General features: G+C 41.2%; 2 long non-coding RNA genes and 1 pseudogene across 3 annotated transcripts in view; all 3 read left to right on the top strand.

Moving 5' to 3' along the window:
- Positions 1–27,054, top strand: part of LOC309860676 — a 194,916-nt gene that overhangs the window by 14,231 nt on the left and 153,631 nt on the right. The window contains exon 3 of the long non-coding RNA XR_014309524.1: positions 26,022–26,117. This is a non-coding gene — a long non-coding RNA (uncharacterized lncRNA). The remainder of the gene's footprint in view (positions 1–26,021; positions 26,118–27,054) is intronic.
- On the top strand, positions 1,020–17,381 carry LOC309860684. The gene is made up of 3 exons (XR_014309530.1): positions 1,020–1,259; positions 16,923–17,132; positions 17,237–17,381. It is a non-coding gene; the product is annotated as an uncharacterized lncRNA (long non-coding RNA).
- On the top strand, positions 6,580–6,798 carry LOC309860677 (protein kish-A pseudogene; annotated as a pseudogene). The gene has a single exon. The product of its transcript is annotated as a protein kish-A pseudogene (transcript).

The following is a 27,054-nucleotide window of genomic DNA, read 5'->3' as shown; positions in this document are numbered from 1 at the left end:
TTGCGCTGTCATTTTAATGACAGCATGCATTTTTAGTTTACTGTATTTATATTCTGTGTACATGGACGCACAAGTCTCAGAATGTCTTATATCCTCTCAAGACACTAGCAAAGAAGCCAAGATCGTTTGTCTTCAGTATCACTGGAAGTTTGAAGACTTCTAAAACTGCAGCATGTACAGGATTTGGGAGAAGAAAAGGCCATGGCCCAAGCATTTTTTTAAAAGCCTTTATTTATTTATTTGATAGAGACACAGCCAGAGTAGGAACACAAGCAAAGGAGTGGGAAAGGAAGAAGCAGGCTTCCTGCAGAGCAGGGAGCCTGATGCAGGGCTTGAATCCAGGACCCTGGGATCATCACCTGAGTTGAAGGCAGATGCTTAACTGACTGAGCCACCCAGGCACCCCGACCCAAGCATTTAAAATAAGTCAAGTTGTCATTTATGAAGGACGGTAATAGAAATCTATTTTTAAGGGTGCTGGGTGGTGCATGGGTGGAGGTCTCCACGCTTGGTTTTGGCTCAGGTCATGTTCTCTGGGTTCTAGGGATCGTGCCCTTGTTCAGGCTCAACCCAGTCAACAGAAGGGTCTGCTTGGGATCCTTGCTGCCTCTCCCTCTGCCCCTCCCCTCGTGCTCTCTCTTTCTCTCTCTAAGATAAATTAATCTTAAAAAAAAAAAGAAGAAGAAGAAGAAAAAGAAAGCTATTTTTGGATATGTAAGGGTGCAGGGATCAGGGCATCCACATTCTCTTCTTGAAAAACCTGTTCCAGTCAACCAAGAAAAGGAGCAAATCGGAGCGCTCAATGAGGGGAACCATGAGGCACGGTTCTAACCTCAGCCTAACCCCAAACCTAACCAGAAGCCAGGGACCTGCTGGATTCTTTGTCATTAGGGGAATTTTGTAATCAGAGCAGAAAGCTTGGTCCAGCTTTCCTTCCCTGAGCCACTTCCTTCCTCCGAGGCTGATTTTCCTGTGCCAGGAAACGTGTCTCTTGCGACACACCCTCTGTCTCTCTTACAGATGCCTTGTTTGGTGAGCTCTTGTAATTTTTGTTTCATTTATGTATTTGCAAACAACACCTCACCTATTCACAGGATTGTGACTCAGAGCTGAGAAATAAATACATTTCCCTGTTACCACTGATCAGGATGTTTCGTGCAACATTTTGACCTTTTTTTCTTTTAAGCAAAGTCATGCAGTCTGCATCTTTAAAACCTGGACTGAAGAATTTTGCCAAACAGAAAGAGAAGAATTGGTTTGTAAGTATATGTATAAAGATATACAATGAGTGAAAAAAAGAGAAGTAACCTGAATGCTATGACTAGAGAGTGGTTGGATAAACTGTGGCTATGTCCATATTTCTGGAATGTTCTGTGGTTATTAAAAAAGAGGAGTTGGGGGACGCCAGGGTGGCTCAGTTGGTTAAGCTGCTGCCTTCGGCTTGGGTCATGATCCCAGGGTTCGGGGTTGGAGTCCTGCACAGGGCTTCTTGCTCGGGAGGAAGCTTGCTTCTCCCTCTTCCACTCCCCCTGCTTGTGTTCCTGCTCTTGCTGTGTTTCTCTCTGTCAAATAAATACAATCTTAAAAAAAAAAAAAAAAAGGAGGAGTCAGATTTATATGCACTGACCAATAGGAAGGGCCACCATGAAGTAAGATGGAGAGAAATGTATATAGAAAAATCAGAGCAAGAGGCACCTTGTTACCTCAGTCAGTTAAGCATCTGTTTTTGGCTCAGGTCATAATCTCAAGGTCCTGGGATCAAGCCCTATATCAGGCTCCTTGTTCCACGGGGAATCTGCTTCTCCCTCTCCCTCTGCTGCTCCCCCTGCCTGTGCTCTGTCTCTCTTAAATAAATAAACAAAATCTTAAAAAAAAATCAGAGGGAAAAAAACCCCTTTTCCTGTGAATATTTTCATTTGTGGGCATTGATAGGAGCATAAGGAATAACATGGACAGTGAACTATTAACATTTACTGTCTTCAAGTGGATGTGGTTGTAGGAGTGAGGGTCACAGGTAAGAATACTGTTGTGTTTTTATTTGTTATCAAATAAATCGATTAAAATAAATAATCAATTGTGTTTTTGTTTGTTATATATTTTTTGTATATAATAAAAGACCATAAAAGTATATATTGCCTTTTCAGTTTGAAAGAGAAATCTAACAAAGTAATAAAGATAATTCATCCTGAATGACTTCAGTATTTTTTAATTGAGGAAGATGGATACGTGATCCAGGGACAGACAAACTATTCAGTCAGTTCCTCTGGATGTCATTTCTTGTGACCTATGATGTAGAGTTCTAGAGTTGAATGTGCTTAAAAATTACCTTATGTTAGAGGTGTTCAACTAAATAATTCACTTTCCATAAAGCTTGCCCTTTGAAAGTCTTCAATTCTGTGGCTTTTATTATATTTGGGCTTGTGCAGCCATCACTACTCTCTAGGTCCAGGCCATTGCCATCACTCCCTGAAGAAACCCATTAGCACTCATGCTCTGGGATCCCCGCTCCCCGCACGGTGGCGACTGCTAGTCCACCCTGCCTCTATGGATTTACCCGTTATGGGGCTTCCTATAAATGATCACACCAAAATATGTGACCTCTTGTGTCTGGCTCCTTTCAATTAGCATCATCTTTTCAAGGTTTGTGTTGCCGTATGATGATTGGTATTTAATTCATTTTATAGATAAATAGTATTCCATTGTACGGACGTCTGACTTTTGTTTTTCAATTCATGAGCTGATTGGCGTTTGAATTATTTCCATGTTTTGCTCTAAGGAGCATCTGAGGACAAGTTTTTGTGTGGGCATGTGTTTTCAATTCTTTTTTCTTTTCTTTCTTTCTTTTTTTTTAAGTTTGTTTAAGTAATCTCTACAGCCAGCCTGAGTTTGAACTCATGACCCCGAGATCCAGAGTTGCATGTTCCTCTCGGTGAACCAGCCAGGTGTCCCTGTTTCCGATTCTTTTTACCTCTTCTACATACTAAGGGCAGAATTGCTGACCTGTATGGGTAAATCCGTGTTTAATATTTTTGGAAACTGCCAAGCTGGTTTCTAAAAACAGTTGTATTATATTATAATACCTCAAGGAGTGCTTGAGGATTCTAATTTCTCCACACCTTTGTCAACCCTTGTTGTTTTCTGTTTTGTTTTTAGCTTCTCTAATAATATCTATTGTTGAGTTTCTTTTAAAATCAATGTTGAGTATTTTTTAATGCTCATTGGGTCATTTGCACTTCTTCTTTGAATAAATATCTTTTAAAATCCCTTATTTATTAACAATGGAATTATTCATATCACGGTAGAGTTTTATATTCTAGATAGAGGTTCCTTGGCAGATATGTGATTTGAAGATCTTTTCTCCCACTCTATAGGTTACCTTCACTCTCTTGATCGTATCCTTTGTAGGACACAAGTTTAAATTTTGAAGCAGTCCAGTGGATCTTTGGTTTTTTTCTTTTGGCTTGTGCTTTCTGTACCTAAGAAACCATTACCTAATCCTCAATCTGAAAATATATCCTCTATTTCTTTTAAGAATTTTAATAGTTTTAGCTCTTAAATTTAGGTCTGTGATTCATTTTGGATTAATTTTTATATGTTGTGTGAAGTAGGGATCAAACTTTTTTTTTTTTTTTTTGGTGTGTGTATACCTTATTTCAGCACAATTTATTGAAAAGACTCTTCTTTTCCCATCCAGTTATCTTGACACCCTTGTCAAAGGTCAGTTAACCATAGATGCATAGGCTTATTTTTGGACTCTTAATCATATCCCATTGTTCTGTATATCTATCCTTATGTCGGTACTGCACTGTCTTGATTACTATAGCTTAGTGGTATACTATAGCTTAGTGGTTTGGGAATGTGAATTCCCCAACTTTTTCTTTTTCAAGATTGCTTGGCTATTGTGGGTTCCTTGTGACTCCATATGAATTTTAGGATCAGCTTGTAAATTTCTGCAGAAAAACCTGGTGAATTTTGATAGGGGTTCCCTTGAATCTGTAGATCAATTTGAGAGTATTGCTATCTTAACAGTATTAAGTCTCCTGATCCACGAACATGGAATATCTATTGATTTTGGTTTTCTTAAATTTCTTTCAATGAATTTTTTAAATAACGTTCATCATATAAATCTTACACATTTTATTAAATTTATTTCAAAGGATTTTATTCTTCTTGAGACTATTGCGAACACATTGTTTTCTTAATTTCACTTTCAGATTGTTCATTGCCAGAGTATGAATATACAATTTGTTTCTGTGTATTGGTCTTATATTCTGAATCTTGCTGTATGTACTAATGAGTTCTAATAGTTTTTTTTTTGCATTCATTAGGATTTCCTATATATGAGATCATGTTATCTCTAAATATAGTCCTACTTCCTCCTTTACAATTTTGATGCTGTTTATTTTGCCCAGACATATTTGCTTTTAGAACAACATTAAATAGATGTGGTCAGCGTGGACATCTGTCTTCTTAATTGTAGGGGAAAGCATTCAGTCTTTCACTATTAAGTGTGATGTTTGCGTAGGTTTTTCAAAGACACTCTTTCTCAGGTTGAAGAGGTTCCCTTTTATCTTATTTTTTAAAATCATGAAACAGCAATCAGCTTTCATCAGTTTTTTTTTTTTAAGATTATTTATTTATTTATTTGACAGAGATCACAAGTAGATAGAGCAGCAGGCAGAGTGGGGGGGGTGGAGCAGGCTCTCCGCTGAGCAGAGAGCCCCATGCGGGGTTTGATCCCAGGACTCTGGGATCATGACCTGAGCTGAAGGCAGAGGTTTAACCCACTGAGCCACCCAGGTGCCCCCTCATCAGTATTTAAAAAAAAAAAAAACCACTTTATTGAGACATGGCTGACATACAAAAAGCTCTACACATTTAATGCATACAGTCTGGTAAATCTAAAGAGACGTATACATCCATGAACCATCACCACAATCTGTGTTCTAAATACATTCATCGCCCTCATTGTCAAAAGCTTTTTCTGCATGTGTTGACGTAACCACGTGGTTTTTGTTTTTGACTGTATTAACATCGTGTATTACATTGGTTGCTTATCAGCTACTCAACCAACCTTGTATCTTGGAATGGCTCCCACTTGGTCATGGAGTATAATCCTTTTCTATGTTGCTGGATTCCGTCGGTTAGTATTTTGTTGGATTTTTGCATCTATATTTGTAAGATCTTTTGTTTTGTTTTTGTTTACTTTTGTGTGATGACCGTGGTTTTGGTATCAGAGTAGGACTGCTCTCATGAAATGAGTTGGGGAGGGTTTATTTTCTTATGAAACCTTGTGTAAGAGTTTCTGAAAGATGGACACCAATTTTTCTTTCAACATAGGGTTGAATTCACCTTTGAATCCATTTGGTCCTGGGCTTTCCTTTGCGGTGGTTTTTTGATTACTAATTCAATCTCTTTACTTGTTATGGGTCTACTCAGATTGTTTTTTTTAAGTCAGTTTCATTCAAGTGTTTCTGGGCATTTGTCCATTTCATTTAGTTTACATTAATTGTTTCCATACAGTTATCCATTGTATTTCTTTATAGTCATTTCATTCTTACAAGGTCGGTATTTATATTACCCATCTCATTCCTCATTTTAGTAATATGAGTTTCTCTCTTTTTTGTCTTTGTTAGCCTAGCTAAATGTTTGTCAACTTGCTGATCTTTTCAAAAAAGTAGCTTTTGGTTTCATTGATTTTCTCTATTGTCTTTCTAGTCTCTTGTACTAATTTCTGCTCAAATATTATTATTTCCTCTTTCTTCTTGCTTTAGTTTTAGTTTGCCCTTTGTTTTTAGTTTCTTACAATGGAGTTTAGGCTATTAATCTGAAATTTAAGAAATTTTTAAATTTAAGATTTTATTTATTTATTTGAGGGAGAGATAGCTAGAGAGAGCATGAGTGGAAGTGGGGAACAGGAAGAGAGAGAAGCAGACTTGCCACCGATCAGGGAACCCAACTTGGGGTTTCATCCCAGGATCGTCAGCGGAAGGTAGATGTGATGATTAACTGACTGAGCCACCCAGGTGCTCCTAAAATTTTTTAAAACATAGGCATTTACTACTATAAATTTCCCTCCAAGCAGTGTTTTAACTCCCCCCCCCCACCATAAATTTTGGTATGCTGTGATTTTATTTTCCCTTATTTTAAAGTATTTTCTAATTTCCTCTGGTGATTTCTTTTTTGACCCATTGTTTATTTAAGAGTGTGTTATTTAATTTCCACTCTTAAAAATTCTTCCAGTTTCCTTGTTTCATTAATGTCCATTTCATTCCATTGTGGTTGGAGAACAGTCTGTCTCTTTTTAATCTTGTAGATTTCCTGAGGTTCATTTTATAGCTTAATGTATAAGGTATTCTGGAGAATGTTCCTTTGTGTACTTGAAAGGATTGTATATTTGCTACTGTTGGATAAAATAGTCTTAAAGTGTGCTGATGGGTCTAGTTGCCTTCTGATGTTACACATTACTTTATAAAGTCAGCTTGTACAGTCTTGGATATATTGCATGATTAGAACTATATAACAATTCTTAACAGAATATTTTGAGCAAGCTGTGGCTGGGGCTTTATTGGCCTCACTATGTCTGCCATTTCCAATTTTCAGAGGCTCTTGACCGTAATCTTGCAGCTTATGTGGACCTGTACTAATATCTGATCTTTGGCACCCAGCCCCCTGGACAGAAATAAAACTGGATTGTTTGATATATTTTGGAAGTGTGCCCAAACTGGTGAGTGGAAGAGTTTTTGTGTTGCGGTATGCTGTATAGTGGTGGCCTTCAGCATCCTCTTCATACAGTAGTTTGGAAAAATATCAGAATTCAGTCACCATCAGATTTCAGTATGAAAAAAGGACTTACGTGCAGAAAAATAATGGGATGAATGGTTAATGCTTTTATTTCTGAACGTTGAATGAGATAAATTTCCAGCTGCTCTTCTCTATTTTTGTTATTGGGCCAATGTTCTATATAAATAGGATGCAACCATTTAATTTAAAGTTAGGGGTACCTGGGTGGCTCAGTCTGTTAAGCATCTGCCTTTGGTTCAGGTCGTGATCTTGGGGTCCTGGGATCAAGCCCCGCATCGGTCTTCCTGCTCAGTGGGGAGCCTGCTTCTCCCCCTACTCATGCTCTCTCTCTTTCTCAAATAAATAAATAAAATCTTAAAAAATAAAGAGTTTACTATGTCTGTAACAGTGAATCTTGGTATGGTCGCTACAAGATTACCTTCTGCAAAAGTTATTCTGTTATATCAAATACCAGTGAGGTATGTCTAAGACACATCATAGAAAGCAAAATTGGTAAATAACTCAAGTTCCTTTCACTGTGATTTGGAAATGATGAATATTTATAGAATGAGAAAAAAATATATTGAGGGAATTTATGGATTTTAATAATTACTTCTACCTGGTGTGATTGTGGGTGGCATCCCCCCTTATTGTATTTTCCTGTATTTTTCACGTTTCTTGTGTTGAGCATGAATTATATAATACTGATAAATTTAAAATCAAATCAGACAAAATGGAAGCATACAGTTAGACTTACTGGAGGAGGTAATGAAACTGTGGTAACATTTATCCAGATATATTTCTTACCACAAAGCATTGTGAAAACAGCTGGTCCTCAGTAGTAGTTGTATGTTGAATCAAAGATGACAGCTTTCCATCTGTGCAAACATTGAGTATAAATATAAGGAATAGACTGGTTACTTTGACTTTCATATTAAACCTGTAGACTTCATATAGCTCATTTTTGTAAGATGTGAGAAAAAAAACCTAAGGATTGGAATCCTCAATCTTTTTTTTTTTTTTTTTTTTAGCCAATCTCCTATTATCTGCCAACAGCTTTGCTGTTGTCAGCAAGATTGCCTATTTTTGGATTTGGCAACTCCATAGTCAGTGTCTTTTATTTTATGCTAGCAGAACCTTAATTAAAGTTTTGCTGGCTATGTTTTGCTAATTTTTCAACAAATAAGCAAATTTTCAAGTCCCACTCTATGAAGTAATTGTGTGTACTTTCCTTCCTTCCTTCCTTCCTTTCTAGAAAGAGGGAGAGGGAGCATGGGAGGGGCAGAGAGAATCTTAAGCTGACTCCACACCCAGCATGGAGCCTAACCGAGGGCTCCAACTCCTCACCCTGAGATCATGACCCGAGCCGAAATCAAGAGTCAGATACTTAACTGACTGAGCCACCCAGGTGTCCGGATGTGTAGTTGTTTTTCATTAAATTAGAGAACAATAACGATGTTTATTAGTTCATATCCACATTTGGTCAGAAAAGATTTGCAATGGTTTGAAAAGGAGTTATTTCCTACAACTTCAAGGACTTCTGCTTTAATGGACATGGTGGAAAGCTTAAAATACAGGACTTCTGTGACTTCTAACTGCTCCTTTTTTGCTCACAAGGAGAGGATTTGCAGAATCAGCATTTCTTGTAATAGGATCATGTTGTAAAATGTGGTGCCATCTGCAAATAGATTAATAATATGGGAGGCAGTGCCAGTTTTTATGCCTTGTAATTTGGGATGATTCTCATCAAAACTGTGAGTGTTTCTATAGTGAAAGCAAGAGGAATAAGCCGCTTATCATCTTATGTCTCTCTAGATTGCAGTCTAAACTACAAAATTTATTTCAGGACAAGCATTAGCTCCTTAGGTAGAGAAATAATTCTCTCAAATCATATCTTCTTTCTATTTCTGAAGAAATATTCCCTCTAGGGAGCTTCTGGTGCGTCAGTACATTACAATTTATGGTCATGAATTAAATAAAAAATTTCCTCTATCCGTGTGTGCCAACTTCCCGTTCCTAATAAATATACTGTATTTAGGAGTGATAGGCATCTATAGAACTGTTTTTGTTGTATCTCTATTGAGTTAGGACAAGAGCACAAATTAGGAATATTTTCTGTTTGCTAAAATGTACAATGAAAATTCAAATAAAAATAAAAATTGACAAGAATCCTATCTGGCTCCATTCTTTTATAGCTCTTAAGATTTTCAGCGGTTTTTCCCAGTGTTTTGTTTTTCCCAGTTTCCCTTTGTTTTTGTTTTTCATGACCAGACATTGAGGTCAGAATGGGAGTTTAGCAATCTCATGAATTTCAGGCCATCATGGTTACATGGCTAAGGAAGATAAAGGGACACTTTTTGTTCTCCGAATTCTCATAGTATTTTTTTTTTTAACTTTTGTAGGAGGATTATATATGAATATATGGGTGTGAGTATAGTACATGTATTAGTTGGAAATATTTGCCCTTCTATTTTATTCTTTATTTTATCTCTGAAAATTTATCATTAGAATATTTCAGTTGTTGGGGCCCCTGGTTGGCTCAGTGGGTTAAAGCCTCTGCCTTTGGCTCATGTCAGGATCTCAGGGTCCTGGGATCAAGCCCTGCATTGGGCTCTCTGCTCAGCAGGGAGCCTGCTTCCTCCTCTCTCTATCTCTGCCTGCCTCTCTGCCTACTTGTGATCTGTCAAATAAATAAATAAGAATCTTTAAAAAAAAAGAATATTTCAGTTGTTAATCTAAGAGTTTCAGGATGCCAGCAAGCTGCTCTGGACCCCCAAACCTGATGATTATGTCTCTCTTAAGTTTTGAGATTCAGTGTTTTAATATATTGGCTGGCAGAGGCATGAAAGTACCCTGCGTAGACTCTGATGCACCTTTAAGCCGATATTCTTGAAGTATTTGATCTGAATTTATTTAGAGGAAAGGCTGAGTACTCTGTGGAGTAAGGCGGGCACTTAGGACTCCCCTTTTTAAATTTTTAAATTTTTAATTTTTTTCAGCTCTGGCCCCAGACTAACACATGATACTCAGAATAGCAAAGATCTTGTGGTGAACTTGATTGGACTCCTTTGCTTTTTAATGGAGTAAGGAAAGGATAATATGAAAAACACTTATGTGACTATATATGAAGTAGAAGAATATTTAATATTTGGTCATATTTGCTTCATAGCTTCTTCTCCTTCTCTATTTTAAATAGAATAAAATATTACACATAAAAGTTAAGGTCTATTACCCCACTCTGTCTGGCGGCAGTGCTGTAATGAATTTGGTTTGAATCTAGTCTATGCATATGCACTTTTATGAATCTGTGATCAATACGGAAGGAGGCTGTGGGCTTTTGATATTTATATGAATGATAGTATCCTTCATCCAGTGTTTTGAAATTGGCTTTTTTCACTAAGTTTGTATTTTCAAGAACTACCCACGTAGGGGCGCCTGGGTGGTTCAGTCAGTTAAGCATCTGCCTTTAGCTCAGGTCATGATCCCAGTGTCCTAGGATAGAGTCCTGGGATAGAGTCCTGCATTGATTCCCTGCTCATCGGGAAGCCTGCTTCTCCTTCTGAGATCTCTCTCACTCTCTCTCAAATAAATAAATAAAATCGTAAAAAATAAAAAAATCCACTATCCATGTAGATGCACATGCCTAGTCAATTTTAAGTGCTGTTTAGTGTTCTCTTGTGAAATAACCACAATTTATTGATCTCTTCTCTGATTGGTAGATATTCAGGTTTTTCAAATTTTTCACTATTACAAACACTGTTGCACTGCTCCTGATATTGTACCATTTAATATAATAGTTGTTGAAGATTTTTAGTAAAAAATAAAAAAAATTGGACTTCTATCAGATTAAGACTGACCTTCTCTTCCCAGTTTCCTAGATATTTTAAAGTGTTTTCTTAAAGGTAGTTTTATCATTCTACTGGGGGAGGGGTCCTCCTCCCAAATCTAAAAGAGTTATCCAAAGTAGTCCTTTGAATTAGATATATTATCTAAAATAGAGATTTCCTAAATTCAGTTTTCCCCATTTTATTACAGTTTCCTTAATGTTTTTATACTACTTGATTGGTTTCCTGGAAAGCTAATCTGCCCTTGAATCTGCCTCTATCAATTTGTGAAGTCCATCATTAGAGTATTCTTATAATATCCAGTTTGAAAACTTACTTATGTGTTAAGCACAGAGTTCCTTAATTTATAAGGATTCTCAAAATCTTTAGGTTGGAGGATTCTACCTAAAGTCAATGCTTACCTTCATCAAAAAGAGAGAATAACTGTCATCAGATTGAGTTTTGGTTTTGCACCATAAAGCAAAAACACTAATTTCTTTGGATTTGGGATATTCATTTTTTGAAAAAAGATTTTATTTATTTATTTGTCAGAGAGAGCGAGTGAGCGGGAGCACAAGCAGGGAGAGTGACAGGCAGAGGGAGAAGCAGACTGCCTGCTGAGAAAGGAGCTGGATGTGGAAATTGATCCCAGGATATTCATTTTTATTAAGCATAAAAACCATATATCAGACCTAAATTTAAAAGAAAGTAATGTAGGGGTGCCTGGGTGGCCTGATGGCATCTGGTTGTTAAGCGTCGGGCTTTGGCTCTGGTCATGATCCTAGGGTAGTGGGATCGAGGCCCATACCCGGCTCCCTGCTCAGCGGAGAACATGCAACTCCTTCTGCCACTACCCGTGCTTGTGATCCTTCTCTGGCTGTGTCTCTCTCTGTCAAGTAATAAATAAAATCTTTAAAAAAAAAAAGAGAAAGTAATCTATACTGCAAATACAACATAAACTTGATATTTATGGAATAAGGTAAAATGACGAAATGAGATATTTATATATTTACTTTATCCTCAGTACATTTTGTATTGGACAATGAAGAGAGAATTATGTAGATCACTCTGTGTTTCTTATTTGTAATTTCTGTTAATGTGAGATAATTGAAAATAGAAATTACAAAGAAACTATATTTTCTCAGGCTAGACTTATGTGAAGCTTTCTGTGGTTGTCATTTCAGAAGTCCCCACCGGGTGGCAGCAGCAGCCCGCTCAACCCCCTAGCTTGGGCGGCATTCAACATGGCATCCTTTCCTTTCCTGGTAGCCAGAAAGCTGTAATTATGTGGATTCGGAGTTGGAAGGAAGGGTGGCTATTTAGAGTAACTCCCTCAAAATATTGTTAATATAGCATTGTGTAATCATAGTAGTATTGATGCATGTATCATGGAGGGTTTTCTTCCTTCCTAATTTCTTTTTTTTTTTCCCCTCCAAATAAACATTTTCTCCCATCTGTGTGGGCAACTGTGTATATACAAGAAATCATTTTATCTCAAACCCAGCACAGTGTGAGCCAAGATATTGTCAGATATTAAACAAACACAATATGAGAAACATAGCCTCCTGTCACCCCCACCCCGAGATGCTGTAGACTACCATTTAGGTAATAGGAGAGGTGGCAGTTCCTTCGTGAAGGCTTCCTTACTCACTGCAACAGAGTCACTTCCTAAGAGCATGTGACGCTGAAGGAATTTACTCAGACTGGGTAATGGCTATGGAATGGCTGTATTGCCATGCCCATTCATGTTACTGCCCGCTGGGATCCAGAGCCGGCTAAGATGCAGAGTACTTCCAACTTGTCTTAATGTGCTTTCATAATTAAATGACTGTAGAACAAGGCCGGCACTAGGGACTTCACTCAAGAAGGCATCCAGATCTACTCTAGGAGCCCTCTATCTCCTACCTTGCTCCTCATTTTGAGTTATGTTCCTTGAAATCCCAGATAGTGGCTAATACTTGGGGTCCTTCTAAGAGAGGAGAGTGTTTTAATTGGGTTTAACTATCTGTGCTTTTTTTTTTTTTTTAAGATTTTATTTATTTATTTGACAGACAGAGATTACAAGTAGTCAGAGAAAGGCAGGCAGGGAGAGAGGAGGAAGCAGGCTCCCCTCTGAATGGAGAGCTCGATGCAGGGCTCGATCCCAGGACCCTGAGACCATGACCTGAGCCGAAGGCAGAGGCTTTAACTCACTGAGCCACCCAGGCGCTCCACTATCTGTGCTTTTTGAGCTGAGTTTGCCCAGCCCTAGGGACATGGTATGGTGTGTTAGGCCTTTGGCAAAGTACAGCACAATGGGGGCCTATCTTCTTCAAAAGTCTTATTTGGTCCTTGGCTAATAGAAAACATGGCCATTGAGTTCTTACAAGTAGATCTGGAATAGAATGCAACATGCACGTGAATTTTAAGGTAAAATGCAAATCTTCAGTGAAACGTTTTGCATGCAATGGGCTGCTTCATTTTTACATCTTCCGGATGTTTTGGGGCCATGTATTTTCTCTCTCCTGCCTTAAGAAGTAATAGTAAGTAGAAAAAAGGAAATCTGAGAAGTGCTAACTAATTAACACGGATTGACTCTACACTAGCACCCACCTGTTACCAATAGTGGAGATAGTGGCCCGTGAAACACAGGACTAGTGCATTTTGAATGGCTCATTGGCATTTAGAGAGATGAGGCCTTGCGAGGCCCTAATTGGGCACCACGTTGGGATTCTTTGGACAGAAGAGGGATGACACCAGGGCACTGGCTGCCCTGACTGATGATAGTCCTAGGCACCCTATGTTCTACAATTTGCTCATGAAGTTTGCCGGAGACTCTTCTTGAACTCCAGACTTCCTCCCTTGGTATGTTTTCACCTTTGTTTGGTCACTTTCTTAATTAAATCATTCCCCAACTGCAAAGGAGCCCAGAACGTCTTAATGTGAGGACTTTGCACTTGGACTCCTTCATTCGAGAGTCTCCAAACTCAGGACCATCTTGCTCAGGTCCCACCCCCTCACGTTGGAAATGGTTTGGATGCTCTGGTACACGTTCTTTGGCCTTGCAGGGCTTCCCACCTGAACGCCTTACTTTGGCCGGTGAGGATTTTCACAGCCTGGCTCCTGACTGATCTTCATTTCCCATTCTCCAGCTACCCGTAGTGATCTAGTCACGCTAGTGTCTGTGCTGGTCTTCAGACATTTCGAGTCGTCCGTATTTCAGGGCCTCACCGTACTGTTCCTTCTTCCAGGAATGCTTTTCCCATAGGTAATAGTTTGGGTTGCTTCCTCTCATCTTCTACATCTGTACTCCGAAGTTACTTGATGGGTGAGACCCCCCTGATTACCTCTCTTGACCCTCCCCCTGCCACCCTCCAGCACTCTACCTTGATTTACCTTTCTTCCAAGCCCTAATCACTGCCTGCATGTCAGAAATTAATCTAGTCACTTCTGCCTTCCTCTTTCCCTCCACCAAACCATACAAGCCGTTGGGGTGGGGCCATTATCTTGTTCAACGCTGTATCACCAGAAACATGAATCCTGTCTGGTCTATAGTTCTCAAAACACCTTTGTTGTATGAGTGACTGAGCTCTGCCATTTTGCAGATCCCAGTACTGAGGTCCACGGCAGTGTAAACGGCCAGGGGCTGGGGAATGGGAGAACGACTCCCACTGGGCTGATCATTTCCATTTCTGAGCATGATAGTTCCCACTATCCGTACCTCTCCATCTCACAACTGACTGTGTCTTGCCTCGTCTTGTTTTTGAGTTGCTTCATGGCTGGGTCATGTCTCCGTAACTAGATTCTAAGCCCCTTGAAGGCAGGCACAGTGGTCTTTCTTTGGAATTCACATTGTGTAACACTGTGCCAGGAACTCAAAAGATGGTTAATGAATGCTTATTAAAGTCCTACTTTTTTTTTTTTTTTGGAAGTAATGTTATCTGGAAAATTATGAAATATATATATTGAGGTTGATGGGGGTAGAATCAGGAATCCTGAAAGCTTTCTATGATTCTTAAAAGACTATTTACTCCTGACCTTGATCATTCTTTTTTTTTTTTTAAGATTTTATTTATTTATTTGACAGACAGAGATCACAAGCAGGCAGAGAGGCAGGCAGAGAGAAGGGGAAGCTGGCTCCTGCCGAGCAGAGAGCCCAATGCGGGCCTCGATCCCAGGACCCTGGGATCATGACCTGAGCAGAAGGCAGAGGTTTTAACCCACTGAGACACCCAGGCGCCCCTGACCTTGATCATTCTGTAAATTTTGGGGAGAGCCAAAGATAAGGTTCCTCCCACGGCATTTTAGCACCAAAGAGAAATATTTACTTTAGCAAGATCTGGTAAACCAAGGGTCTCCGAGGATCACAGGGTGGTTGCCAGCCCTGGGTTTCAGAAACGGCTGGCTAGTTTTATTACCAGTTAATAGCATCTGTAGTTGTGCTTTTGCAAATAACCATGAGAAATCAATTGTCAGGCATGGACGGTGTGAGAAAATTACAGTCAGTGCCCTCCAAAGCTGGCTGGGGATGCGGGTGACTGGTCAGTAACTGCATCAAGTGTGTGAAGACTAAGGGAAAACGTTTATTCTGGGTTGTGCTGTTCAAGGAGTATGAATTGGTGTGCCTGATGCTAATGTCCTTCTCCTCACCGCCCATGCACTCACTCTGGCGGGCTCTCAGGAGCCCCTTCTTTATCTCTGGAGAATTAGCCCTCTCCATTCATCCTGCAAATATAAGGAACCGCCGTGTTTTCAGCAGTGCCTGAGAAAGTCCTAAGTCTTGAGTCTCTGAAAGATACTTTATTGTAGTGCTTACGGTGAATGAGGGTGTGTGAGTTCGAATCTTGCCTCTATCACTTCCTTGCTCTAAGACTAAGTGTGTTTGCTTCTCTGTTAAATGGAAATCAAAATGGTACCAAGTGCATGTGTCATCGTTGAGATTGAATGAGGAGCTGGAGGTGAAGTATTTATTGCATTCTGTCACACAGAAGACCTTAAAGCACTTTATGTATTTATTTTTAAACTTTATTTTATTTTTTCAGTGTTCTAAGATTCATTGTTTATGCACCACACGCAGGGCTCCATGCAATACGTGCCCTCCATAATACCCACCACCAGGCTCACCCATTCCCGCACACCCCTCCCTTCCAAAACCCTCAGTTTGTCTCTCAGAGTCTACAGTCTCTTATGGTTTGTCTCCCCCTCCAATTTCCCCCAACTCTCTTCTCCTTTCCATCTTCCAATGTCTTCCATGTTATTCCTTATGCTCCACAACTAAGTGAAACCATATGATGATTGACTTTCTCTGCTTGACTTATTTCACTCAGCATAATCTCTTCCAGTCCCGTCCATGCTTAGAGCACTTTAAATCAGTAAATACATATGTTTGAGTGAAGAAGGGGGGGAACCAGTCAGCCAGTAACTTTCCTGTCCTCCTAAACTATCCTGCGTATCTTCCAACCCTGCCCCTATCCCCAACCCCATTGTCTCGGAGAAATGAGCCAGAACTCTTGGTGATGTTGGTTCACTGCTCAGTCAGCAACCCTGCAGAATTATTTTTCCTAGCCACTTCAGGCTCTATGTTGCTGATGCCAAGTTACCGGGCTGGAGGGGAGTGTAGAGCTAGGTGCAAACTGCCGAGGCTGCCTGGGGGCCTAGGGGAAGCTGCTTGCCCTCACCAAATCCTTGGGAAGGGTAAGTAGCCATGATGACAGGGGTGGCCGTCTTTTCTTTCTCTAAGAAGAGCAAGACCCCCATCTGAGCCTTATCATGAGTGTCTGGGTACTGAGGGGGCTTCAACTTGCAGTTCTGAAGGGAGCTAGGAGCCCAGCTCTTTGAGGGCAGATGCCATTCCTGATTTCTTTTCTTAACTGTGTCTGCTGTGAGTGGACATATTGGAGGTGTAGATTTGGGTAGAAGTCTGCTGTCTTGTAGGATTGGGTACATTAGTGGGAGTGGGGCCGAACACTGGCCCACTGGAAAAGCTGCCTCTGATCTCTGGGTGCCTTGGGGCTGACAGGCTCTCACAGAAACAAAGGAAGTGGTGGCCTAAAAGGGGACCGTAAATGGCTGAGACTGTTACGGTATGCTCATCTCGATTCAAATATTTAACAGGAGGTTGCAAACACTGAAGTTACTATGAAATTACCTGTTTTTCTTTGGAACTTAATTTCTGTTGAGGAGGGGGAGGGGCCCCTTGCGGTAGGCGTCTGTTTTTCAGTTTTGGAGACAGCCAGGAGATGGCGCCAGGGCTTGGTTCTTCATGGGTCCCAGGCAGACCAAAGAAAAGAAAATGCTTAGCATAGTCTGTCTTTTGACAAAACCTTTCTTTCTTAGGAAATCTGAACAGAAATCTTGGCCCTGGCATTCCTCGGGTTAAATGCTCGTCTCTTATCATCTGCAGAGAAACCGAGTTTCTTGTCATGGTGCCCTACATTTTCAGTTAGAGATTCTCCAGCGTTGGGTCTTGCTGCTTCTGGTGTTGTCTCAGTACATATGCTACTATGAAACAGAATCAAGCTTGGAGACGGATTTTAAATGAAAAAGGTTAGAACTTTCCAGTATGTTGCCTGAAAAAAAAAATAGTAGAGGTCATGTTCTTTGGAAAGTAGTAGATGTTTTGGATTATACCATTTTTTTTTTCTTTTTAGATCCTTTTCACTCAACCTGCTGTTGTTAGCCCAGAAACCAATAGAGCTGATGCAAGAGATTCCAGCACTTTCTACCAGACAGTGTTTACACTTCAGGGCTGATTTCCTACCCAGATTAATAAAAATAACCACCACAACATAAAAATTGCTTTGTGGGCTTGCTTCCTGCATGCCACTGCTGGTGCCAGACATGTGACCCTTTCCACGTCATCTAATCCTCACGTATCTTCTGGAATACATATTTTATGATTCCATTCTTTGGGCCAGAAAACTGAAGCTTAAGTTCAATGATGAGCCTGAAGTCACTCAACTGGTGAGCAGGAGAGCAGAGGTGGAAACCCAGAAATATGATTCCAGGTCCACATGTTGGACCACTGTGCCCACTGAAGCAGTGACCGTGGGGGACTACTGGGCATCCTGGAGGCAGTGCTCCGTGTTCCAGGTAGCTCGGTGTGCTGAGAGCCCACAGGTGTCCAGCGGTGGGACTCAGCGCTGAGCCACATCATGTGGTTTCTTCACCCTGGTGCACAGGATTCAAACTTCTGAGATCTGCACCGTCAAGCTCTGTTTCCCTCCCCTCTCCTCCTTGATTGCTACTTTTATTTATTTATTTAGGATCTTTCTTTATTCATGACAGAGAGAAATAGTGAGAGAGGAAACACAAGCGTTGGTGGTGAGGGGGGGCGGCTGGAGAGAGAGAAGCAGGCTCCACACTGAGCAGGGAGCCCATTTGGGGCTTGATCCCAGGACCCTCAGATCATGACCTGAGCCAAAGGCAGATGCTTAATGACTGAGCCATCCAGGTACCCCACCTTGATTGCTACTCTTTAGGCACCTTTCTTTTTCTGTGATTCGCTAAGCCCATTTCTACCTCAGGGCCTTTGTACCTTCTGACCTCCTGCCTGGAGTTCTCTTCCCTCAAATCTTCACAGTGCTGACTGTTTTTATTTAGGATAGTGTAGTGTGGATATGACATCCTTAGTGAGCCCTTTCTTGCCGTGTGAGCTAATACGGCTTCTCTGCCCCAGACCTTTCTTGTCCCATCACTCTTTCATCTTCTTCATTGCCCTTGTGATGATCTCCATCTTCTCAATTGGTTAGCTGGTTTGTTTACCTGGGTATTATGTTTTCCCTCTCATTAGAATGTAAGCTCTATGAGATAGGGATCCTGACAGTCTGGTTCACTGCCATATTCTTAGAACCTAGAACATCCTAACACAGAGGAGGTGCCTAATAAATATTCATTAGATGAATGTGGAGGGAGGAGGCAATAAAAGCAGTGGAAGTCATGGTCTCACCCATCAGGAAGCTCCTGGCACAGCTGGAGAGCCCAGGCTGACATGAAATTTACGATGATCAAGCCATGACAAAGGTGGGGGCAGCTACAGTTAAAATAGTGGTTTAAAAAAAAAAAAAGACTCTGGGGCTTAACTGCCTGGGTTTTCGTCCTGGCCCTGGTACCCAGGGATGTGGTTCTTTTGTGACTCAGTTTCCTCATCCGTAGGTTGAGGAGGAGTAATAACAATGCCCACCTTGTGTGATTGTGTTGAGGATAAATGGGGTAATGTCTGTGGTGTACTTGCATTGTGGCCTGACATGCAGTGCTCTATAAGCAATCATCAAATAGAAGTGTAATCCAGCAAAAATCTGTGACTTTAGAAATTTTGAAAAATGAAAACGTTAGGGTGGGGAAAGACCCTGTTTCTCAGAGGAGCATGGATCGGGTTTGATTGGGTTTGGATTGAAGGAGACGGGAGTAGGAAGGAATGTTTGTGTTTGCTCTGGTCCCTAATTTCTAGGTAGATATATATTCGGGAAAGGTTTTTCGAGCATGAGGACAATGGTTGACCCTCTCTCCCACCACTCCATCCTCCACCCGCCAAAGTATTCTAGGAATACACTATATATAATGGGATGTTTTTAGAACATTCATGTTGGTTGGATTTAACATGTACAATGATTCTCTTATAAAAAAACAGACAAACCCATAACCTCTTCTCCTCTAGCCCAGGTCCTGGTTGGGATACAGGCCCTGAAGTGAATCTCAGCTAGCTCTAAGATGATTCTACTTGGGAGAAAGGAAGATTCCCAACTCTTTTCCCTTGATTAAATTCAAGCAACACGCATTGAGCACTAACTTTGTGCGAGGCGGACATGTGGGGTGTAGACAGGGTGATAAACAATGACATCCCTGATGACGTAAGCATCTGGAAGAGTTGCCTGTTAATGGTGGTCCAGTGCTTGTAGCACAGTGTGTAGGGACCAAAGGGGGAACCAAAATTGGGCAGAGAGAAGAACACGCAGAAAACCACATGCCACAGAGTGAAACAGGCTCCCAGGCCCCCAGTGGAGGTGGTTCCGAGTGAGATGGGAGCATCTAATAATAGCAGCACATTGACAACAAAGCAGAACGTTCATTTTTATGTCAGAGGCGGGTGACTTTTGGAGAGGGCTTTGTGCATTTTCAACAAGGAGGGAGATACATGGAAAGAAGCCTTCTCTCATCTGTAAAGAGGACATCAAAGCTTCTCTATTGACCGAAGGGAAATAATTGCAGTGACATCATGAGAAGATCAATGAACTCCCCACACAGACCTCCAGGTCTGATTTATGAAATCTCACCCACTCCCAACACATGGCCTCGGGACACAGTGGCAAATAATAACATTTAATTAACACACATAAAACAGAAGTGTCAATGACAGCACATGTCAAAAATCAATAAAGCGCTAATTTCTAAAGATTATGTTTGCATGGGATCTAGAAATTCCACAACAATGAGCCTTTGTGGAGGGGAGCGGCCTTCCGTTTCCTGTGACTGGAGTTACAGGCCTGGGAGATCCTCCAGCTCAAATCCTTACTATGAAGAAGATAAACTGAGGCCCAGAGAACTGATAGTTTTGTAGTAGAATTAGTAGTAGGATGATAATCTGAGTTTCAGATTATTATAGTGTTCTTCATTCTCTCCATACTCTTTCTTTGAGTCTTGGTGTTACTGGCAGGAATGCCCTCCCTCACCAGGTGCCCGGATACCACCCCATGGCCAAGCTGATGGGAGAAATCCACGCACAAGGGCACTGGCGCCTCTAAATCTTCTCACAACATGTGACATCTTCCATGCCTGACTGCATCTCGACAAAGGTTTTTAATTGGCAATCTGCAGTGTGACATTTCTAAGTCGAATTCCTTCTTTGTGTCTGTAGGTCCGCTCCTAGTCTCTCTGATTTTGGCAGAGCCCTCAGAACATCAGCCTTATAATTTACTCTCTCTTAATGAGATGTATTCCTGGAGGGCAAGAATGGCAGGGAAAACAAATTCTCTTTTAATCATTTAGAACATAATTCACTTTGGCAACAAATAAAATTTTCTTCCATCCAGGTGAGATCAATGGGTTAAATGTTAGAACCCAAGTAGCCTGTGTGGAGTTAGGATTGCATGGGATTTCCATCTCTTCCCGGCTCTTGGTCTGAAATTTGGGCCCAGAATACTGGAAACTCTGACTTTTCAAGAAGCTGCTTGGCATTGACATCATTGACTAAGATGGAAAATGGGAGATGCCTCCAGTCTTAATTGCATTTGCATGCTTTGACTGGTGAGTCTTATCAAGTATCAACAGTGGCGAAAATAATATTTGGGGTTGCCACAATGTGGGATTGAGGTGGTCATGGAAATTTACACTTTAGGATGGCGGATTTTGTTTCATTTCCAGATTCCATCTGAAAATGCTAACTTTATTGTTGCTCACAGGGCAGAGAATGAAATTCCTTCAGCGGAACATGGTCTGTGCTCTTCTGCTCATTTGGTTCTCTACCAAATGTTCACTGAGTTCAGGGAGGGGGTGTCTCTGTGTAAAGGTTATTTTACACGGGCAGACAGACATCTCCTTTTTAGAGCTGGTAGAGTGGTGACTGGGGAAAACTAGGAAATGTTTGGCAACTCCTGCCTAAATCAGGGGTTCTCCCAAACTTTTTACAGGGAGAGGGCTTCGGGGTACCAATCTGGCTCAAAGGGAGGACAGGTAGGGAGTTTGTTCTGCAGCAGAACTTGAGTGATAAGTTACAATGTCATGTATTAGAAATTTACTCTGTAGTAGGTGTGATTCACTTAACCCTCACAATAGTCCTATGGCAGATATATTCTATTGTTGATCAGAATCAATAAAACTGTTCTGATACCGACAGGAGGCACTGTGACTTGCTCAAGGTCACAGGCAAGGGGCAAAGAAAGGACTCAGATCAGTGTAGTCTTACTCCAAGTTCTCTGTGCTTGACAGGCTACTGCCCTGCCTTTCATTTGCAATCATGTTGACTGTTAGTTAGATGACATTGTTGTTTGGGTTCCTCATGGAGATTATGGGACTGGGGTGTTTCCTCTACCCAAACCATTTGGCTGAGGGTTATAGCAGTTGGTATTTGGTCTGAAACACTTCATCTGTAACCGAAAGCAGGATGAATTGAAAGAAGTTCTGCTGGGGAACTGAGAACACATGAGCTACTGGTGATAAAAGCAAAGCAAAGCACTAAATGACCAAATCCTGCTGCCTAAATTTCAGCCAGTAGGAAGATGCTGTCTACCCAAGAGGTAAAAACTAGCTGACGGGGAAACTGTGTTTGCCTCCAAGTAGAACATTTAAGGTATTTCGAGGAGACCACACAGGTGCCTTATTCAGGAGGATCCAAAGGCTAATTAAGGCTGTCTTTGTCATTGTTTTAATAGCTCTAGCAGAGTGAGAAGAATATTAACGGTTAGCGCTGGAGAGGAGTCACCAAAGGCTGAAAAAAAAAATTGGCTGCACAGTTTCTGATATTGGGATAGTCAGTGAACCTGGAGATGCAGATAGGGTTAGGGTTAGGTTTAGGAGATGCATGGAGTTAATTCTGTTTAAGTTCAAAGAGAGAACCCTTGGGTCAATCAGTCTTTGAAATTAGTTGATTGGTGAGAAAAACACCGAATCCTACATTTGGCCCAATATTTTAATTGTTAAAATGGTACGTGCTCATTTAAAGAAATTTACAAAGAAGACACTCCTTCGTTTGTTCTACAAATATTTTTAAAGAATCTGCTATGTAGCAGACATGGTTTAGGCCCTTGGGAATACAGGGGCAGTGAGCCAAACAGACAAAAGGTGCCACCCTTGAGGAGATTGTACTCCAGCGGGGGAGACAGAGATAGTCAACATAGCAACCGAGGAATACCCAATGGGGATGTTGGGAGGTGATGAGTGCTATGGGAAAAAAGAGGATAGGGAAAGGAGGAAAGGGAATTGGGGCAGGGGAAGGGACAGCTTTCTAATTGGAAAGGGTGCTTAGGATAGGTCTTTTTGGGAAGTGACAGTGGAGCAGAGATTTGAAGGAGGTGGAGGAGTAGGTCTTTGGGACATCAATGAGTAGGATGTTTTAGGCAGAGGCAATGGCCTGTGCAGAATTCCTTGTGCCTAGAAGAAAGTGGCTAAGGGAGAGAGTAGATAACAGTAAGATTAGAGAGGTAGTGGAGCCCTGGAGGGTTTTGATCAGAGGTGTAAGATAACCTAGCTTTATGTTCTCAAAGTTTACTCTCTGTGTGAAGCATAGACATTGGGGAGCTAGTGAGGCCAGGTAGGAGGCTCACACAGTGATCCACATGATAGGAGAGGGTGGCTTGGACCAGGCTAGTAGCACTGGAGGTGGTGGGAAATGCTAGGACTCTGGATACTCTCCCAGTTGGAACCAATATGGTTTTCAATGCACTAGATATTGGATATAGGAGAAAAAGAAGAGTCAAGGGGACACCAAGGTTTTTGGCTTGAGCAGTTGGAAGAATAGCTTTGCCTTCAACTGTGATGGGCACTGTAGGTGGAGCAGATTCTTGAGGGGCATACAGGTAATTCAGTTTTAGCCATGGTATGTTTGAGACATTCCAATGAAGATGGTGAGTAAGAAGTTGGATATTATGGATCAGGATGTCAGGAGTGAGACTGGGCTGAATTGCTGGTCACATTATTTATTTATTTTTATCTAGTGTCAACATATGTCTCTCCATTTATTGAACATTTCTTTTATATGCTTGCCTTGATTTTATAGCACACATAGAACAACCTGGTTATTAAGGAGCATTTCAACACCATTGCCTGTTGGTGAGTGTGTTTGCATGTGGGACACCACTAGTCTCATACTCTGGGTCTATGCCTGAAGTATTTATCTGTTCAATTTTACTCCAAACACCCTTCTTTTTCACCACTTCTATGTTGCTCCTGACAAATCTCTATCAATAGGAATCATGAAGCACTTGCTATAATTCAATGTAGAATTTTTGCCCGAGGTCATATGGATTTCTGGGAAACATAAACAGAAGATGCACAATTAATTTGGTACTCAGGCCATTTTTTAAGGATTTTGATTCTCAATGGCCAAAACCCAATAGAGATCTATAACATTTAAGAAAGAAATTGGGAGTAGCTGAAAATTGATCAACCTCCAACCTTGGCCAATGCCATTGAAATTGTTTTCCTGTCTTAGATCAACATCGATGTGGTTCTTTTGATGCTGTAATCTTGACCCAAGGATGTTTTAATGCCTGCAAAGCACATGGTTAAGCTTGTAGCTTAAAGAAAAGGACACAGCATTTGTGCTTTGTGAATTTATCTGCAGGTATACATGCACAGGTGTCAAACGAATTTTGTACAAGCTTATTCATTGTCGAACCATTTGGAATAATGAAAGACTGGAAATGACACAGATGTTCACCAATAGGGGACTGGTAAATCAGAGTATATCCATACAACAAAATACTATGGAGCTATCAAGATGGATATGTAGGAGGGTACATGTAGTTTGCTACTTTTTGCTTAAAAAGGTTGTTGTGGGGATAATATTCTTGTCATACGCAATAAGAAACTCTAGGAATTCACAAAAAAACAATAACAGTAGCTACCTGGATGGTAGAAAACAGGTGGATTAAAGACAAGTGTGGTGAGATGACTTTTCAAGGTAGACCTTTTTCATTTTTTGAGGAATAGTTGAACCATAGGCATGTATGGCCTATTTAAACTAAAAAAAAAAAAAAAGTCTGTGTAATATATATAACAGATATTGTCACCCCATCTCAGATCCCCTACCTCAAGCCTAACACTTCCCCAGCTGCATACTTCTCTGAACCTCATCATATCCTGGAGGGCTATCTGTTTTGCATACTATTTTGGTGATTAAAAACATGATGCTGTTGTTACGAATGTCTGGGTCAAAATGGCGGCTCCTTCTCCCACTCCCTATTGAGCTGTTGGATGCTCCCGGATTAAGAAAGCGCTCAGAGTTTCGCGCAAGATTTTATCCATTCACATTTACTCTCAACAAGTAGACATCTACTCAGACTCTACAATGTGCTGGCCCTTTGCTGTGTTCTGACAGATCATGCTGGTCATGAGTGAGTAGGACTGATGGGAGAGGTCCCAGCCTGGTGGCAGGACTTCGGCCAGGAAGAGATGCAGATGAGAGTCTGGACGGGGAGCAGACAGGGAGGGGGAGAAGTATGATGTGCCCCCCGATGCCCCTCTCACTGAGACAGTTAGCACTGAATGTCTAGCCATTCCTGGCGGCTCAGAGAGGAGCCATGCATCTGACCTCGCATGAACCCTGTTCTCTGCTGTCTGAAATGGACTTCAGCTTCAGAGATGTCAGAAGCAGATTAAAGAACCACACCCAACCAAAAGAGCAGCAGTGACTTCTGTTTTTCCAGAAGTCATAATGCTGACTGCCAATTCTCTCTCTCTCTCTTTTTTTTTTCTTTTGCTATATTGTACCCTTTCAGTTCAGAAGTATATTACGGTGATAAAAACGTGAAGTCCCCACTGTGCTCTTAAATAGTTTGAGTTGATAAATCCCAGGGGCGGGGGAGTGGGGGAGAACAGAGGGAGTTGCTGAGGTCACAGGCAGGTGTTTTGTTTTTGTTTTTCCTTGGTAAATCTTCTTAGGGTTTCCTGCAGCTGCAAAAGAATCTTGGAAATTCAGAAGTAAAATGATGATTAGTTCCAGTCTCTTGGAATTTGTTGCGCCAGAGGACTTTTTCCTCTGGGATTGGGGAAGCTGTTTTATGTATAGGACAATTAGGTCCGAGTTTACTCTAATTTGGGAGTATATTACTAACTCAAAACTGATGCTTGATATTGCACAATTAGCAAAATTACCTTTTGGGGGTGATATTACTTGTGACTCAAATACCACTTAGCCTGCTGTTAATTATTGACATCTGGCCAAGGCTTCATTTCCTAGGAACCAGTGGGTGTTACAGGAGAGGTTAGAAGAGAATGAGGCCCAGCACCTGGGGAGTGATGTAGAGAGAGAGCTTTAGTTAGTGGCCAGGAGAGTGGGTTAAGCAGAGGGTGAGTGGGGTGGAGGGACCAAGCACTGAGCTCAGAGAGGAAGAATGAACAGAGTCTGTGAAAAGGTGAGAAGGAAGGGTTGCTGGAAGGAGTTGGGATGATAAAACCCACATTTTACCTACATCTTACCTGCTTCTCAATATTGTCAGGGATGAGGTCTGCCCAGTATCTGGCACAGGAAAATCTGTGTCAAAGGGGGATGGCAGGGGCACCTGGGTGGCTCAGTGGGTTAAGCCTCTGCCTTCAGCTCAGGTCATGGTCTCAGGGTCCTGGGATCGAGCCCTGCATCGGGCTCTCTGCTCAACAGGGAGCCTGCTCACCCCGCCCCCCGCTTGCCTCTCTGCCTACTTGTGATCTCTGTCAAATAAATAAAATCTTAAAAATTAAGATTTTAAGCTCATACATGTTTTCACTCTGATGCCTTTATTACAGATCCGACCTGGGGATTTTCTTCAGCGACCTTGTTTACTTGACTGACTCCTCTTGTTATCAGAGGTCTCTGGATATTGAAGCAATTAAGAGCTACAGGTAAGGACACACTTCATATTCTTGAGGCACAATGCAATCTTGGAGATGCTCCCTTGTTTGAGAAGTCATGTGGGTGATTCTGTTTTATCCTGGTGTGGCTCTGCTCTTCTGGGGCTAATGATTATGGTTGCAGATATCACTGAAGAACTGAAAACTTAGCCAATTAATTTCTATGATTTGCTAGTATAGTGTTAGTCTGTATGTACAAACGTCATGTGTTCATGTTTGGGAAAGACCAATCTTTTCTTATCAACAAACGGCTTTGTCGTGGCCATGGTGACAGAGTGGCAAGCCGCCAGCAGATATTATTTGAGGGAGGGGGACCCTGGCCCTCAGGAGGCTGACAGTGGAGGAGACAGATGTTGGTGGAATAAACACAAAAAGAAATGTACTGTTTTAAATTTTGGTAAGTGCTATGTAAAAGGGGTGCAGAGTTGTGTGAAAGCATATACTAAGGAAAGAGATGTTCAGATGGAGGAGAAGGTGCTCGCCGTGGGTGGGAGGCCCAGAGGGAGGCGCGGTGGGAGGGGACAGATCGAATTCTAGACACAATGGAGTCTGAGACCCTGAAAGACCCAGTGTTTCCAGAGAGCAGATCTTCGTATATGACTTGAGCTGTGCCATTGAATCTTAGTTTTTTTTTTTTTTTTTTTAGGCTGTTTATTTGAAAAGTTGTGTTTTAGTTTTTTTTTTTTTTTTTTAAATCTGGAAAACAAAGGTTCTGATACTGTTTCCCTTTCATGATTCATAGCAGCTGTCCCATAATTAGTGAAAAACTGAGCCACCATTTTGAGTTCTCAAAGGAAAGGTGGTGTAATGGCAGAAACGCCGCCTCGAGCTACCTCCGAAGGAGAGGGGAAAATATTAACTTGGCACTTTCCTTGGCTTCGGGTATGCAAGTAGATAATGAAAGTCCTCTAATTATGTTTTGCTTTGG

This window comes from Mustela nivalis (assembly GCF_964662115.1).
Source record: "Mustela nivalis genome assembly, chromosome: 3".
Classification (NCBI taxonomy): Eukaryota; Metazoa; Chordata; class Mammalia; order Carnivora; family Mustelidae; genus Mustela; species Mustela nivalis.
The sequence above is the reverse complement of the archived record's forward strand: the minus strand, read 5'-3'. Positions and strand labels throughout refer to the sequence as shown.